Source organism: Crinia signifera, chromosome 7 (assembly GCF_055691185.1).
Source record: "Crinia signifera chromosome 7, ASM5569118v1, whole genome shotgun sequence".
Classification (NCBI taxonomy): Eukaryota; Metazoa; Chordata; class Amphibia; order Anura; family Myobatrachidae; genus Crinia; species Crinia signifera.
Genome location: NC_139223.1, coordinates 192,840,169 through 192,858,574, shown reverse-complemented (window position 1 = coordinate 192,858,574; position 18,406 = coordinate 192,840,169). Strand labels below are relative to the sequence as shown.

The 18,406-nt window shown below is 45.6% G+C and overlaps 1 long non-coding RNA gene across 1 annotated transcript; it reads right to left on the bottom strand.

The window, feature by feature from the left end:
- Positions 1-4,068: 4,068 nt before the first annotated feature.
- LOC146019689 (uncharacterized) lies at positions 4,069-5,627 on the bottom strand. Its single transcript, XR_014450661.1, has 3 exons — positions 5,521-5,627; positions 4,371-4,483; positions 4,069-4,207 (listed from the first exon to the last, which is right to left on the bottom strand). It is a non-coding gene; the product is annotated as an uncharacterized LOC146019689 (long non-coding RNA).
- Positions 5,628-18,406: the final 12,779 nt, after the last annotated feature.

Below are 18,406 nucleotides of genomic sequence, written 5' to 3'. Positions count from 1 at the left end.
CCCCATCCCTTCTCTGCAGCAATAGACACTGTGCGCAACTGCGCATGCACAGCATCGGTTTGGGCTTTTTAGTGACCCCATGCTGTGATGGTGGTGACCAGGGCTTAAAAGTGGTCCTGGAGAGGTGGTGGAACTCATTTCCCTCTGCCAAATAATTCCCCCCTCACCTCCCCCCATTAGGCAGAGCCAGGGCCAGTGGGAGGGTTTATGGCAATCCCTCCTGTAAGAAATATTGTGCAGGCAAAACTTGAATGACTGGATTATCAGGGCAAACATTTACCTCATGTAATTAGTTTTTTTCTGCATTGTTATTTGTAATTTAACTATCTGGTTCTTATGTCATCATAAAGATTATAACTCATGTCAATATTTGTGTAAACTTTGAATTTCAACTATTGTACTATTGGATTATCATTTGATGAACTGCATGTCAACCTGGCACCTGATGCTTCAATAAATTTTTTATACAAAAATAGAATACTTTGCAGGGTTAAGGTGGAGTTTGAGCTAGATCCACCTCACCATTATAAGTGGTGGAACCCACCCCGTTCACCCCCACACACACTTTAATCCCTGGAAGCTAGCCACTTTTGGGTCAGAACCCATAGTTTGTGAACCTCTGATTTTTTTCATTATAGAACTATTGAAATCCTGATTTACTTTACAGTGGGTTTCGAACCTGTAATAAAGCCAACTACAAATAGACCTGCCAATGGCAGGCGAGTTTGTGACAAGCATTGAAAAAAATAACTATAGTCTATACCGGCTTTACACCGTTTAAGTAAAAAAATAGTGTACTTGTGTAGTGTATTCTGCGTCCCCTCACAGGGCTCGCTGCGCTCGCCACACTTTATAAAATCACAGAGGGTGTTTCAGGAACACATTCACACTTGTCATGTCAGGCAGGTTAAAATGGTCAATGCTTCCCACACAATGTAATAAGCGCTGACTGACTACGCTAACTGCGTAATGCTGACTGACTACACTAACTATGTAAGCTCCGGCTGGCCGCCAACGGGCAGGAAAACAATGCTGATACTGACAGGGATGCTGACTACGCTGGCCGTGGGAACACAACCCTGATTCTGACAGGGACGCTACACTAACTACGTAACTGCCGCCGTGAAACTACACAAGTACCAAAAAAGTTTTGGGATCCACCATAAGACTGTTAGGACCCGGGGACCCGTGGGTACACGGACTGGCGCAGGTCCGGTGACTGCGCGGGATCCCCGGCGTCCGGTACAAGATTTGGGAGATCCCCAGGCGGCACCTAGCAGAGGGGCAGGCAGGCGGGCGTCCAGTTCTGCAGCGTCTGGGCGCCGGACAGGCAGGGTTAATTAGCGCAGCTTCCGGGAGTTCTCAGGAACTACCGGCCGGTTGCTAAGCAACCATTTGTCCTGGCTGTTGCTAAGCGGCCAGGACGCTTTCTTACTCGTGCTCAGCCAGCTGCCGGAAGCTCATCATTAGGGGCTGGTCAGCTGACTGCCCTGCCATTGGTCCAGATCCTCTTTTTAAGGGGGCTGGACAGGATGTCTGATGTCGGTCATAATCATCCTGTTCCACATGCAGGATTGTTCCTGGGACGTGCTGCTGATACATTTCTGCATGAGCCTGCTTCACTTGCAAACATCTTGGGACAACTATCTTCCAGCTGCGGTTAGGTTGCTCTTTTGTGCATGTCAGTTGCCTGAGCGGAGGGTGGGCATTATTCCTCCTTTTGGTTGGTGTAGGGTTGAACCCCTTAAAGTTGTGCTAGGAACAACTTTACGGTGTGCGACAAGGTTGCATGGTTTTGGTTGCGACAGGGTCGCTTGGCTTTGGGTTTTGGTTGCAACAGAGTCACTGTATTTACTTTATCATTATTTTGGTACTGCTGTGTTTATTTATCCTTTTTAGTCAGGGTTATTAGTTTAGTCCGATTTCCTCTTGGACCTATCTCTGGCGGTCACCACAGGCTTGTCTCCCCTTAACACCTGGCTGCACCGGAGCTAGGGCAGGATTAACTTGTCCTTTCAGACATGGCGGTTATAGGTGAAGCCTAGCGTCCTGCAGTCGGTGGTCACCAGTCAGAGAAGGCCAATAGAGCCAGTGTTGAGGTTAATGGGACCGTCCAGTCTGGGCGGCAGTTTGTTTTGATCTAGGGAGTAACTCCAAAGACATAGTTGCCTACTCTCCTGGAAAGGCTGGGAGTCTCCTGAAAATCCCTGAACCTTCCCACAATCCCCCTGTCATTGCAAACAAGCTGGGTGGGAAATTTGTGTCATTGTGGCCCTGCCCCCTGCACCACTCTTTTGGGATCCTGCTGTCGGTCTCCTGTGCCAGAATCTCAATATCATCCCATTCACACTAATGTCCTCCACATAATGATTTGTGATTTGTTAACTGTCTTTATATATAGAGATTATGGGCGAGATTTATTGGGTTTACCGTTTTTGACAAAATGCGATTTAAACTCAAATCGCCGTTTATCGCCATTTTTTTATATCGCATTTTTCCCCAGAAATCGCGTATTGAATGGCTGGCGCAAAGCCGCCCGAAAAGTGCGATAGATGGCGATAGACGGCGATAAGGTGCGAATTGAGTCGATGTAATACACCATAAAAGTGCGATTTCCGGGTTCGGTCATGTGCGTATTAGCGGCCAACCGGAGTGCGATTTACACCAATGCACCTGAAGAGCCCATACAACATGCTAACCTATTGGCCCACCTTAGTCCCTTGCAATACGCATCACACCCCCTATATAAAGGGGCGCAGACGCCATTTTACCCTTTGAAAGGGAGTAAGGCGTTTGAGATGGAGATTAGAGGAGGTTTTGTCAGGTGCAGAGGAGGCAGAGGGACAGCCAGCTTGGGCCCAAACACCCCAACCACTGGGAGAGGTAGGGGAGTGAGAGCCAGCACTGGCAGAGGCAGGACAGGGAGAGCCAGCATGCTCCCAGCAAGAGCTGCGCCAGGGAGAGGCCACATGGTGGAAGCTGAGCAGGTGGCTATGGAGGATGAGGAGGAAGCAGGCACAAGCCAGGTGTCCTCACAGGAGGAACAGAGTGCCAGGCACACAGAGGAGGAGCTGCAACAGGGGGATTTCTCTGAGGTGGACTGGCCTGTGCAGGAGGCAGAGGAAGCTGAATTGGAGGTGCTGGGTGAAGAACCAGGACAGGAGGAGGAGAAGGAGGAGGAAGAGGGTGAGGCTGGAAATGTGGAGGAGGATGATGCTGCTCGTACAGCTAGTGGGAGGAAAGTCAGGTTCTCATATGAGGAGAATATGGCCCTGGTGCGTGCTCTCCTGCCCCTGTATGACCGCCTACTTGGTCCTCACCATCATCGCACAAGTGTGGCAAGGAAGAAGGGGATGTGGGACAGTATCACTTCCGCGGTAAATGCAGTTAGCACACACAAGAGGAGTGTGCGCAACGTCAAAAAGCGTTACAATGACATCAAGCGCCTCCTTAAAGCCAAGCTTGCCCTGGAGAAGAAAGAGGCCTGTCGCACAGGAGGTGGCCCTAGGCAGGAGGTCCGCTTTAAGGCATATGAGAGGTTGCTACGCCGAATCATCCCACCGGAGGTGCTTCCCGGCATCCACATTGCCGACACAGACAGGCCCCCCCACTCCACCGCCAACTGGTAAGTGTCCACACATGTCAATGTAACATTTTGCTATGTCATGTGCGCATGCTATTATGCTGCTATGCTTTATGTGTCCAAAAGATTGCTGTAACTATATATCCCAGCAAAATCACATTTTGCTACCTTGCATTGCTAAATAATGGACTCTGCATGTTGCTGGGTTATGTAGTTCCACAGATCCTATTAATGTGTGCTGTCCTAAACACTGTAGGCCTGCAGTGTACTTGATTGTTAATCCTTATCAATCCTCTGGGTAGTTGGGAAAGCACTTTACAGTCACTTTTACATGTCTAATCTGCTGGTCTTTCCTGTTATTTGCAAGTGGATTCAAAAAATTGTTCACAGTCATAATACTCAAATAACCACTTCAGTTCAAAGTCTTCTAATTCCTTATGTAATCATATCAGGGTCCAAAAGTTTCATTGAGGAAAAGTTTTTATCTGCATCATGTGAAAAATGCCAGTTAGGTGCAAATTATAATAATAGAAAATGTCTTCTTCTTTCAAACAGCTCCAGCTCTGGAGTCCCAGCCTGCTGTTGACCAACATCAGCCACATCCGATTGGTGACACTGTCCAGTCTGCAGGTGAGATATCATAGTGTTACACACACACATTGCACAAATCACACATGCCTGTCCCCACCACAGTAGCCTGTGCCAATGCATAATGCATGAGCAACACCTAACCATTCCAACTAAGGTAACATGACCCACCATACACCAATCTGCATAGCATACTTACCACTCTTTTCTCATGTGTAGGTCCTTCACAACCGATGCCTGAACCAACGGATCCCATGCAAAATATCGACGACATGAGTGAAATCATACTGGAGACGGTGACATCGTTGGAGCCTGCACAAAACCAAGCACACCCAGTCAATGAAGCCCCCTATACGCAGTCACATAGGCAGCAGCCCACAAGCATTGCACCCACCAACACCACCACTAGTGCGTAGGTGTTGGCGCAATACATCCATATTTTTAAGGGGAAACAACTCGCTTTTATGGAGGTGCAGACCACCCAACTAGAAACGGTGAAGGGGTATGTGCGGAACATAGCTCTGCAAATGAGAAGAATTTCGCAAAGTGTGCGGGCTAATGTAGGGACACAAATTCGTCTTGTCTCTACATTAGACACACGCTTAGCAGAAATTGGCCAAGCCATTCAGGGTCAAACTACTAGTTTTAGAGGTCTAAATACCAACATGGTTGAACAGACCCAAGCAATTAATGGCCAAACAACTGCGTTGATGTCCCTACAAACGCAAATCAGCCTCAGTGCTAATACTTTGTTAGGTCAGCACCAAACCACATCTACCCAAAGCAGTAGTGTCTCCTCCACACCCATGAGTGGGTCCCCCACTACTCCCCCACGGCGTAGTGTCCGTACTAGGGGTGGTGGTGCCACTACTGGTAAGGGTGCTAATTCCCGGGGTAGTATTTAAACATGAATAATCTTCTTTGCATTTACATGTGTATCATGTTTATTCTTTTTTGCATTCACTGTTGCAGTGATTCTTCCTGCAAATGTTTCATATGCTATGGCCTATGGCCAAATGTTTCTGCAAGTAAAAATTATTTGCATCCAGCAAACTTGTTGTCATTTTTTCCAAATGATTACCCACACTGTTCTATTATGTATTGTCAACTAGTGACTTTTTAGCAGCCATGGGACTTTGGGTTGGGTGTGCTTATTAGTAATGGGAATTTAAGGAAATAGTCACATTTGAAGGGGATAAGCATTGGGAATTGCATACTGTATGTAGCCACCACTTTTTTTGCACCATTTCAAGCACCTGAGATCAATGATCCATGTCACCTCCATCCCCGAAGCCTATGTTAATTTGTAGTTGCCAACATTTGCACACACTGAAAACTACAGTACTTACTTGACATTGTTATAGGTGTTATCATGTTGCCAGCCATAAAGTATGCTGTGGTGGGGTAGCTTGCAGGGGTTGGCCATTATTGTTGGTCTGCTTATGGGCAATTAACATGGACAGGGAAAAACGTAATGTTACCAATGTATGTGTGTTACAGGTTCCCCATTACTATTCATTGTACACACACAAATTACCTGTGAAATGCTGCCGGATCATCCGTGTACGAACCGCATCCCCCCTCCGTGTACCTCGCACTACAACATCAGTAGTTTGAGCTTCCTGCACGACTGCTGCAGGGGCCACATCAACATAATTTGGTTGACCCAAAGCTATGTTATGCAGCAGGCAGCAAGCCTGGACAACCAAAACCACTTTGGCAGGGTGGTATAGCAGTGTACCTGCTGACCTGTCCAAACACCGAAATCGGCTTTTCAGCACCCCAAAGGTGCGTTCCACTACATTAGCAATATGTGCAGCATTGTATCGGTGCTGTGCAGGGCTTTGTGGGTTCCGCAGAGGTGTCATGAGCCACGAATGACACCCATATCCTGAGTCACCTAACATGTAAAGGGATTTGTGTGGTCACATATCATGTGAGTAATTTGCACATAATAGTAGCAGCCTATACTATATTGTTTGGGCTGGTATAAACAATTACAACAGAAATGACTCTTGAATAGAAGGTTACACACATGGATGTTAAAGGTAAAGACATAGGTAAGCAAACAGCATGTAAACAGTGGTAAGTGACTTACCAAGTAGCCAGCCCTCTGGCATGGTGTTGTTGTGGAAACGGTCCCAGAGAGCTGAGTGCCGCAGGATATAGGCATCATGGCAGTTCCCGGGGTAGCCTGCAACCACACTGAGAATTCTGAGATTGGCATCGCAGACCACCTGCACATTGAGGGAATGTCTGCCCCTGCGATTAACATAGACATGCTCCCTCACGTGCGGGGCCCGAATCCCAATGTGGTTGCAGTCTATGGCTCCCAGCACATTTGGAAATGCTGAGAGCCGATAGAATGCCACCTTCAGGTCCTGCCACTCGGACTCACAACGTGGGAATGGGATATATGTGCGCCACAGCTTCTTTAATGCATTTAACACTTGAGAAAAATGTTTAGAGAAAGTGGCTTGTGACACCCCCAAGGCCCATGAGCTTACAGACTGAGTGGAGCCTGTGGCAAACAAGTGGAGGGCGCACATTAATTTCTGCAGCCCAGACACTGCATAGTTGGCCCCCCCACAAGGGTCCAAATCATCTCTCACCTGCTCATATAAGTTCAACAGGTTCTGTCGGTTCAACCTAAACATGTCCACCACCTGTTGATCAGAGAGGGAGCCCAGGTACACCCTAGCAGGGTACCGACGAGAAGCACGGAGTGGTCGGGGTACCTGGATCTGGTGGGCAGCAGCATCATCCCTCCTGCGTAGCTCCTCCAAACGCCCCAGCTCACACACTAGCACCTCCAGTCCACTCTGCAAAATGTCCATCTCAAACAGCCTCACAGGTGTCCATAATCATGTGGGGGTATATGTAGTGGAGTTAGTAAGTGCTATGTGGGTCACCTGTGAGAGATTTAACCGTTTCTACGCTCAAACGGTGGCGATTTTTTGCAAACCGCCACCCTGGACTTGGTCTGTTTTTTTTTTGGGCAGAAATCGCACTTTGCTGTCGATTTCCAAATGCGGCAGACATTAAATTAGCGATTTGTATCTTTTTCAATGGGAAAACATCTGGATGCGATGTTGTAAATCGGCACTTCAGAAAGTGCGAATTAGCGGCAAAAAGTGCGATTTATGCCGCAAATCGCCACCCATTAAGTAGTCGATTTGGGGAAAAAAACAAAAAACGGCCGTTTTTGCGATATTCGCCAAAAACCCAACAACGATCTATAATAAATGTCACCCAATATGTATATACACTACTTAAAAGCCTGTTAAAATTACGGTTTCTGCAATGTACATTGAGCTGTGACAGTTTTTACTTTCACTTTGAGCTGTGACCTTTTTTAGTCCACAAATGCTCCACCCTACCCCCAGTCCCTATCTGCTCCTACCTCCAATCTCTGTCTTCACAGCTCCCTCTCCATATCCAGCAAGTGTCCTAGAAAGTTTTTTTGCTATGACATCTTTTAGCACACAAAGGAGTAAGTGGGTCCATTGAGTGGCCTCTAGTGGCCACTGGCGGTACTTCACCTCATAGCCTTTTAGATAGATAGATATATATTTTATGATCAGAAAAGGGTTCTTGTTAATTATGTTTTATGATTTGGTTGTGAACAACAAAGCATTGTATATGTCAGGAATTTGGCCCAGACATGACTTACAGTACACATGTTCAAAAAAAATTTAAATAGATATTTCATGTGGCTGGTTGTTGAGGGGGCATTTATAAGTCATCACTGAGCAAAGCAATGTATATACGCATAAACTGAGCTGGATATTCCATAGTCACCTAAATCATATTATTAGAAAGTAAAAGTGTTTAGCAACTCAGCCAAAAAGTGGAAGACCATGTAAAATCACAGAGCGGGATGAACGACTGCTAAGGCACATGATGTGTACAAGTGGACATCTCTGTGCTGATTCCATAGCTGAAGAGTTCCGATATTCCACTAGTATTAATGTAAGCACAAAAACTGCAGCGGAAGCTTAATGGAATGGGTTCCCATGGCCGAGCCGCTGCATACAAGCCTCACATCGCCAAGTCCAATGCCAAATGTCAGATGGAGTGGTGTAAAGCGCACGGACACTGGACTGTGGAGCAGGGGAAACATGTTCTGTGGAGTGACAAATCACTCTTCTCTGTTTGCCAGTCAGGTGGCTGAGTTTGGCGGATGCTGGGAGAATGCTACCTGTAAGGGGGGTGGCGGCCCACGTGCAGACTCCGGGCCAGAAGCACTAAGCTTCAAAAGTGATCAAATGGAGAGTGATAAGCAACCAGCCAATCAGCTCCTAACTTCCATGTCACAGGTTGTGTTTGAAAAATGTCAGGTAGCATTATAAATACTCCGAGAGAGGTGGAAGCTGTCATAGCTGCAAATGGGGGGACCAATTTCATATATGGGCATTTAAATAAAACATCATTACAGTCCTTGTTGGTGTAATGGTCAGGCGCTCGAATACTTTGTCCATATGAAGTCCCCTCTTAAAATGATACAAAGACTAATTTCACTAATAATAACGTGATAATATTGTACATCGTTAGATTATAGATTTGTATTTTTTTAGTGACGATCCACTGGGAGTTTGGTACACAAAAATAAATATTACTGATTTCCTACGGTAAATGTATAATTAACCCTTTCAGTGCCAACGTTGCGGTGAGCGATCCTCAAAATACCCGCTAGAAATACCAGCGCTGCTCAATAGCAACGATTCTTTTTTGTATAAATAAATACAAATACAGCCAAGTCAATTCATTGAAGTTTAGTTATATATTGCACCCAAAGAACAGTCGTGCCCGGTGCTGGCATTTTTCATGGACATTTTGAGGATCTTTCACAGCAACATTAATAAAAAGATTTGCTTGGCAATTTTTACGCCTATTTTGACAAATTCCCTTGACACTCAAAGGATAAAAATAGCTTTCCAACTCTGACACAGTATTTTTTCTTTTTTTACTCCATTCTGTGCTATATTAGACACCAGTGCAAAATATTACAGAAAATAAAGACACAATGATGTTTAAAATCAATGTGATCTGCAGATAATAATAGTCAGTGGCGTAACAATAGCCCCATAGACCCTGATGTGGCGGGGAGGCACTGAGTAAATGTGGGTGTCGGGGGTCTGCGGGGTTATCGCTGAACCGCTGCTGCCTGCCGGGAACTGCAAATCTACTTTCCTGCAGTCCCGACTCCAGGTGCTCCTCCTGCTGCTGCTAATGAAAAATAGCCCTAACAAAATGTCAACCTCCTCACAGCAGACAGGAGCAGCCATTTTGTTGGAGGCACTTTTCATTAGCAGCAAGAAGAGAGCCGGGGCTGTAGTCAAGTAGATTTCCTGTAGACCCGCCAGCGGCAAGCGGACGGGAGAGTGAGGGTAAACTTTACTGGGGAGGATGGGGGAGGGGGGGGGGATGAGGGGGTTGGGAGCGCTGCCTAAATTGTCTGGCAGGGGGGGGGACATATTTTGTTGTTACACTACTGATTATAGTTCACAAAATACAATGAAAACATGCAATTCAGAGTCTTTGCCTTATACATATTATATTTTATTGGCACACTGCCAACTTCACTTTTCAAAAGAATGTTTTATCATTCATTTAAGGCCGGGCCTACGGTATTAATCAAAAATCAATGGGGTCAATTTGCAAAGAATGGAATTCTACTGAAGATAGGAATTTGCCCATAGCAACCAAAGAGATGCTATCTATTTATCTTCTAGAAGGTGCTAAATTATAGCTACAGATGTAGCGCTGCTCATTCAGCCTACTCATGGCGGTTCTACCGCCAGCCCGCCATGGCGGCCCTCGGCGCAAGGCATCGCAAAACATTTTTCCAAAATATTTTTATTGAGCCTCATAAAAACAGAGTAGTAATACAACACATTCACTCATGAATGATGACATTAAAGTAGCATCGATGAGGATCAAAAACTTTTTCCAAACATTTTCTACAACAATTCACTATATAGGTATAGGGGAGAGTAGTCTCCCAGAACATTCAAGAAAATATGGCTGTGAGTGTTTCTGTCGATAATTCTCGACTGATATCTCTGGGGTAGGTTCTTTCTTTATTACTTTGGCCATATCATTAAATCGATATAGTGATCAATAACACAAATAAAAAAATATATATATATATATATATGAATAGCAGCAAATTAACAGTTTAACAGCCTGGTCTTACCCTAACATGGCGGGTGACCAAGTGTTGAATCACAGTGCCAGCCCAGCAGCCTTCCCGGACCGCCGACCCATCCATGGAGAGATCCGATCAGCATGCAAGCGATGAGGAGAAGAAGGATCAAAGACATGGAGTAGAAGGAAGTGTGGGGGAGCAAATGAGAAAAAAATGGAGTGTATATACGCCTGTATCTGGGAGTCTAATTAAAGATAACGGGTGGGGTCTTCTGCAATAGTTGAAGGGAGTACCAGGACGTATTTTGAAAGCAGCCCTGAATGGCTAGTTTAGTGCGGGAGGGGAGGGATTGAATAAATTTGTTCCAGCAGGCAAATAATTTGGGGGTCAGGAGTTCCTTATGGAGCGAAGTCTCTAGCCAGTCCATTGTGAATAGAAAAAGGAGGTGAAGTCGCCATATCTAATGAGGGGGACGAAGTTTGTATCCATTGCTGTAGGATTGCTTTTTTACCTACTGCTGAGAGGATTACAATTAATTTTTTTGTAATTTTTGGGTATGTTAGATTGGTCAGCAATGTTCCCAAACAGTGCCCAGGAGTCAGTGCAACTAAACGATAATTTTAGTGTGGTTGTAGCATAATTAAGTAGCACGTGCCAGAAGGTCTGTACATGTGAGCATTGCCAAAGACAATGATATATATCGGCCTCAGGCGCGCAACATTTAAAACAATCCGACCTTTCAGCTGTGCCCATCAGGTAACAGCGTTTGGGTGAGAGATAGGCTCTGTGGAAAATTTTATACAACATTTCCTGGTAAGAGCTGGCCGAGATAAGTTTGAGGTTGATTAGGAAAGTATCCATTATGGTTTCAGAATCAAGGGAAGAGGACTGTGAAGCCCATTTAGTGAGCGCCGGCAAATTTGTGTCAGGGTCTCGCTCTGGACTTATGCGCCCATATATAATAGAAACAGAGTGTGTTTGTGTACGAATTACCGAATCGAAAGGATTGGTGAAATCCTGGGGTTGTAGTTTGGCCAGGACTGATTTCAGATAATGAATAGCTTGAGCATATGGGAAGGCGTGATTGGGCAAGAGGTTGTAACATTGTGTTGCTTCCTCAAATGTGAGCGGGACCTTTGAGGTATTAAGTAGGTGTCTTAGGCAAGAAATTCCTCGGGATCGCCAAGCCACAAAGGGTGACCCAGCATCACCCCCCTGGAATTCCAGGTTGCCAACCAATGGGAGTGATAAAGAACAGAAGTGTTGTAGGCCTAAAGACTTTCTCACACGTCTCCAGGCGTATATGGTAGAGGACAGTAAAGGATTGTCAAATTGTGGGCCTTTTATTTGCGATGGGCGTGCGTGTAAAAGGAAGCTAAGCAATAAAGGAGCACAGAGCTGTGAGTCTAAAGCTGCATCGGTGAAAATGGCAGTGCCATTTACCCAGTCCACCGCAAAGCGGAGGATACATGCCAGGTTGTAATACTTTATGTTAGGCAGGTTGAGACCACCCCTTTGGACTGTCTGCATCAGCTTAAAAAGGCTGATTCTGGGTCTTTTGGCATTCCAAATAAATTTGGTGAGCATAGAGTGAAGTGAGGATATATCTGATTTAGAAAGCAGAACTGGTGTCATCTGCATCACATAAAGTAATTTTGGGAAACTGGCCATTTTAAATAGATTGCATCTACCCAGCAAATTTAGTGGCAGGTTTTGCCATAGATTAAGCTCTATTTGAATCTTATGAATTACTGGGGTGACATTGTATGTATATAAATTGTGAGGATGAGGAGGTAAAGCTATGCCTAGATATGTGATATATGTAGAGGCCCATTTGAAGGGAAAAGGAGTGGTCCAATCTGACCTTATTTGGCTGAAAATGGCCAGCGCTTCTGATTTGGCAAAATTAATGGAAAATCCGCGAATGAGGAGAACAGTGTGATGATATCTATAAGATAGGGTACCGAGTGCTTAGGATTAGACAGAAAGAGAAGAATGTTGTCAGCAAAGGCGACGACCTTTAGTTCCCTATTGCCAATTGTTATACCTGAGAGGTCGGGGGAGGAGGTGATATGCCTAATATCTTCACCACCAGTGCCTTTGTCTTGTGGTGTCCCACAGGGCTCTATACTATCTCCCATGCTTTTTGCAGTATACATGCTTCCACTTGGTGACATAATCAGACGTCACGGCCTGGTCTACCACTGCTATGCAGATGATACCCAACTGTACCTGTCCTTTGCTCCAGGCACCGATAACACAATAACAACCTTAAATGGCTGCCTAGCTGAGCTCCAGGAGTGGATGAGTGCCAGTTGGCTGAGACTGAACCCAGATAAAACAGAAGTCCTGATGATAAATCACAGGACAAGACGGCAGCATAGCCAACTGACAGGTCTTAAGCTGGGGGGCACAGCACTAAAAAACTCTGATCATGTGCGGAATCTTGGTGTTGTCCTGGATAATGGCCTGACACTTAAACATCAGGTGTCAGCCACAATCAAATCCTCATTCTTTCATCTGAGAAACATAGCCAGAATCAAGCATTTAATTCCCCCAGAAGACCTTCCTAAAGTCATACATGCATTTATATCATCACGACTAGACTACTGCAATGCTCTCTACCTGGGTCTTCCAGCAAAAGAATTGCACCGCTTGCAGCTGGTACAAAATGCAGCCGCCAGACTATTAACTAACCAGCCCCGCTCCTGCCACATAACTCCCATTCTCTACGCCCTTCACTGGCTACCTGTAAAATGGCGAATCGTTTTCAAGATTGGCTTACTCACTTTCAAGGCCCTACATGACCAGGGCCCAAGGTACCTGCAACAGCTGCTGATCCCTTACTGTCCTACTCGATTACTACGATCCACTGAAGAAGGACTACTAACAGTACCCAGAATCTCCCTGAATTCATCTGGGGGTCGAGCTTTCAACTTTGCTGCTCCAACTCTGTGGAACTCTCTTCCTCGCACAGTGCGAGAAGCGCCCACTATAGAATCCTTTAAAAATAGACTAAAGACATACTTATTTACTCAGCATTTCACTGACATCTACTGTTAAGCTTGTTTTGTATTTTGAGCTGTAAAGACAATGTGTGAAGCACTTTGAGTCCTATTGGGAGAAAAGTGCTAAATAAATATCATTATTATTATTATTATTATAATAAGTGGTTCAAGTGCCAGATTAAAAAGTAAAGGCGAGAGGGGGCACCCCTGCCTTGTACCACGTTCAAGACAAAAGGACGGGGAGGCTATGCCATTCACCATCAACCGAGCTGTTGGATGCAAGTACATCGCCTGAACCAGCCCCCTGAAGGGACTTCCAAAAAGCTGCCTAGAGAGTATGTTGTGTAGATGTGACCAAGAGATTTTATCGAAGGCCTTCTCTGCGTCTAAGTTAAGAAGTATATTATTTTGGAGGTTGTGAAGGCGTGTATGCGTTATTGCAGCTATGGCTGCACAAACGCCCATTACCGATTGTCTACCTTTCACAAATCCCAACTGGGCTGGCGAGATCAGGCGAGGTAGGCATTTTTGTAGGCGGTTGGCCATTAATTTAGTTAATATTTTAAAGTCCTGATTCAAAAGAGAGATTGGGCGGTAGGAGCCCATTAAGGTGGGATCCTTGCCCGGTTTTAATAAGACAATAATTCTAGCTTCATTGAATCGAAGTGGCATTTCCCCAGTTGTTATCAGGTGATTGTATAAAGATGTAAGGGTGGGCGCTATGTCTCCCTTCAATAGTTTATAAAATTCTGCTCCGTACCCATCCGGGCCGGGGCTTTTGCCATTAGGCAAAGCTTTGATGGTGTCTATTACCTCCTCCTCCGTAATTGGACGGTCTAGGAGGTCTCTTTCCTCCTGGGTCAAAGTAGGTAACTCGGTTTCCGCCAAAAATGCCTCGCCTTCACTTATGTCGGATGGTTCTTGGGAGTATAGGGAGCCATAAAAGTTAGAAAATTCATTACATATTTGGTTAGGATCAGTGATAAGGACGCCCGAGTTGTTAATAGTCTTAACCCATATACGGGAGCGGGGGCCCTTCATCAGGTTAGCTAATAGTTTTCCCGATTTGTTACCAAATCTATGTAATTTGTTATGATAGTAGTCATGTGAGGATTTGGCCTGCTCAGTGAGGAAAGTGTCATATATTTGCTTTGCAGACAAATATTCCTCTCTGTGGATCAGGGTGTCGTGCCTCTTGTATGTGTTATATGCCAGGGTTAGCGCAGTACTAAGGGTATTCAATTGAGTTGTGAATTTTTTCCGTTTGGAATGAACGTACGACATAATGTGGCCCCTAAGAACCGCTTTTGATGCGGTCCAGTATATGAGGTGATTATCTGCCTGAGCTGAATTATCAGTGACAAAGTTAGACCAGGCGTGTTTGAGAGGAAGGAGAAAGTCTTCTGAGTGGAATAAATGTGCTGGAAACCGCCAGCATTTAGTAAAGACTTGGGGGGGGGGAGATTTAATTGTAGGGTCAGTATAATAGGCGCGTGATCAGATATTATTACATCCCGTATGGCCGTATTTGTAACCTTAGGGAGGAGGTGGTCAGAGAGAAAGAGGTAATCTATTCTAGAGTGTGTTGAATGTGGGTGTGAGTAAAATGTAAAGTCGTGTTGCAAGGGGTGAAAGATGCGCCAAGGGTCACTAATGCCCAACTGGGAGCATAAATGAGAGAGGAGAGTAGGGGAAGTCTGAGATCTGCCAGTACTCACCCCGGATCTGTCCATGGATGGGTCCATGACTGTGTTGAGGTCTCTGCCTAGGATGAGGTTGGTACACCCCCAAGACAGCAATTTCTGTAGTAACATGGCAAAAAAGGAAGCATCAGGGTTGGTTGGAGCATATACATTTAACTTTGTATATTGTCTAGAAGTAAATCAAGAATAATAAATCTACCCTCTGGGTCTATAAATCGTCTGGCTATGGAGTATTGAAGGCTCTTGTTAAACAAAATAGCTACCCCCCTGGTCTTATTAGTGAAAGATGCTGAGATGCATTCCCCCAGCCACGGGGCCTTAAGAGAAGGGTGAGGGCCCTCCACCCAATGAGTTTCCTGTATGAAAACAATATGGGGATTTATTCGGGTGAGGTGAGACATGACCTTTTTGCATTTAACAGGGTGATTAAGGCCTTCTACATTCCATGAGACTATGTTAAAAATAAGGAGTGGGATATCTTCTCCTGTAGTATTGAGAGAGGGCAATTGGCTGGTCATATCAGCCAATTCCCGCTGGGTGGATCATATTAAAGTGGTATAAAATAAAAAAGAGGGGCCCCTCTCTGTCCCAGCGAGCAGAGGAGGGTGATCCCATAGTAGGATGGGGTCCGTTGAAAGGACAGGCAGGCACATAACATAACATTAGAACATATAAAATAAACAAGAAAGTCATGAGTCTTAGCCAAACAGATACTGAGCGGCCAAAAAGATATACTTCCTCAGCTAAGAAAAAACATATACTGCAACATATGGTTATGATAGTAGTAGTATACATGCAGTCGTCAGCATGCCCCCATGCGTCCGGGGATGCCAGGCCCCCCATTAAGGTCTCAGGAATTAAAAAATGGGCCTTGGCTTTTGCAGGGTCATCGAAAAAGAGGGTCTGGCCATCCCCAAACACATGAAGCTGGGCCGGATAAAGCAATGAGAATTTGATCTTAGAATCAATTAGGTGCTTGCATATGGGAGCGAAGTCCCTGCGTTTAGAGGGCACCAGGTTGGAAAAGTCCTGGAAGATGAGGAGACGGTCTCCTTTGTATGTGATGCTGTCCGTTTTACTATAGTGTTCCAAGACTTTAACTTTATCGGCGTAATTTAGGATATGCAAGATGACTGGCCTTGGTCTGCCGGTGGGGTTAGGCATGTCTGGGCCGATCCTGTGTGCCCTCTCGATTGCCAAAGGCGATCCCTTTAGGTCTAGTGCTAGTTGTTCTGGAATCCAGGAGGCTAGGAGATCCATAAGCTCATGTCCTTTAATTGACTCTGGTATGCCCACCACCCTTTAGATTATTACGACGATTTCAGTTCTCCAAATCATCCAATTTTTTGGATAGGGTGAGAATTTCCTTGGAGTGTGAGGCCACTGTAATCTGTGCGGCCTGGAGGTCATCCTCAAGGGAGGAAATTCTCTGTTCGGCAGTGTCTAAGCGTTGGGAGTGTTGGGTGATCTGAGCCAAGGTAGAGTCAATAGAAGACTTGAGACCTGCCAATTTTTCATCCAGCATTGGGCCTATTACAGCTGCAATATCTGCTGGCTTCATTTTGGAGGATCTGGGTTTGTTTACGGCTTTTCATTTATTTTGAGAAGATAAACGGGTGATAGAGCGGTCAGAGTCTGACGAATAACCCCCTTGGGAGTCAGTGGGTGGAATATGAGAAGAACCTGTAGTGGACATTGAATAAGGCACTAGGAATTTTTCCATACATCCGTCCCAACAAGTATGCTGTAGATGAGGAGCACTGGCGACTGCAAGAATGAATGAGTTGAATGTTGCAGGTAGTATCAGACTTAGAGAACAAATCACATTTTCCTGAAGAAGTAGTATTTACAAGGATGTGCAGCAAGCTTCCACATTAGCATCTGAGGCTGTTGGCATTGCAGTCACATTTTAGAGCATCAAATGGACAGCGTTTGGGTGGCTGGCATTGTCAGCCATGTCAGGCCGATCTTGCAAAAGTAATGTTTATGGCATCAAATCAACTACACAGCACTTCTCCCCACAGAAGGAGGGAGAGAGATGGAGTAAGAAAGCTGTGTTCTATGAGGGGGGCAGCCGCACTGAGTTGGAGTGTCAGGACGTTTTGCAGCACAATTCTGTTTTCAGGGAATAGCTATAGCAAGAAGCTGTGTATAGGTAAAGTCTCAACCCAGCAGGGTAATATAGTATTGGAAAGGATGGCCCGAGTGGGGCAGGGAGTTATTCACCCCTCCAGGACCCACCCAAGGATAGAGGTATAGGATGTGCCCTCAGTGTTCACCCACCTGGGTAGTATCTAGGTGATTCTAACTGGTCTTATGCGCCCATGTATGGTGCAACACAATGGCGGATGGAATCTGTGTGGCAGAGGGTTATCCTGTGTGTGCCCAATTTAGAGTTTTGCCGAAATGTGTGCTGCAGCGTGTGCATGAAGTGACTACAGTATTAAAAAGCTCTGTAGCACAGGAACTACTTTGCTACTACTGTACTGTCCAGTAAGCTACAGTACTGTAGATAGACAGCTCTTATCAGGTTTGTAGGCTAGTGGATAAGCGCGCCTCTCTGCATGTTGTACATTAAAGTACAGTATGCCTGAGTTTGATTATTAAAGGGAACTTATTTTTTTCCAACAAATTTACAGTAGGTCAGTTACTGTATATTTAGCACACAAAAACTCCTGCCTCCCTATTAACCTTTCCGTGCGTCTGCATGGGCACGGACGCTAATGCGTCTCATTGTTTGTTGCTAGGTTGCATCTGAGTGGAAAGTCTGGCCGCTCTGTCAAGTGTTGTAAAGTAGTGGATAAGCTGCCACTCTGCATGTTTTACAGTATGCCTGAGTTTGATTCATAAAGGGATCATTTTTTTTTAAACACAGCTATAGTACAGTAGGTCAGTTAGAGTACAGATGGAGCCGGCCTGGTCTTTGCAGGGGATGGTGGCAGCTGCCATCCGCGCGCGTCCCCTTCCGACGGCGCTTCCCCCGCTTCCCCGCCGGCTTGTCGGCGGTTACCTGGGGTCCCCACCGCCTCCCCGCACCCTCCCCCCCTAACCCTGTCCTGAAGTGGAGATGGACAGGTTCCCATCGCCCCGCTGCCCGGAAACGCGAATCTCAGTCAGATGGAGCGCCTCGCTGCTGGCGGATCGCCATCGGTGACAGTCTGGCAATTCGCCAGCAAGAGAGAGGGAGCCCGGCTCCATCTGTATACAGTATTTAATACACACACACACACAAAAAAATCTTGCCTCCCTATAAAGATTTCCGTGCGTCTGCACAGGCAGGAACAGCTTTTATTGCATTGTACTGTAACAGTTACAGCTATAAGTGATAGCAATATAGGTTTAATGGGGATAGATAAAAGCTCCTCCCTAAGTT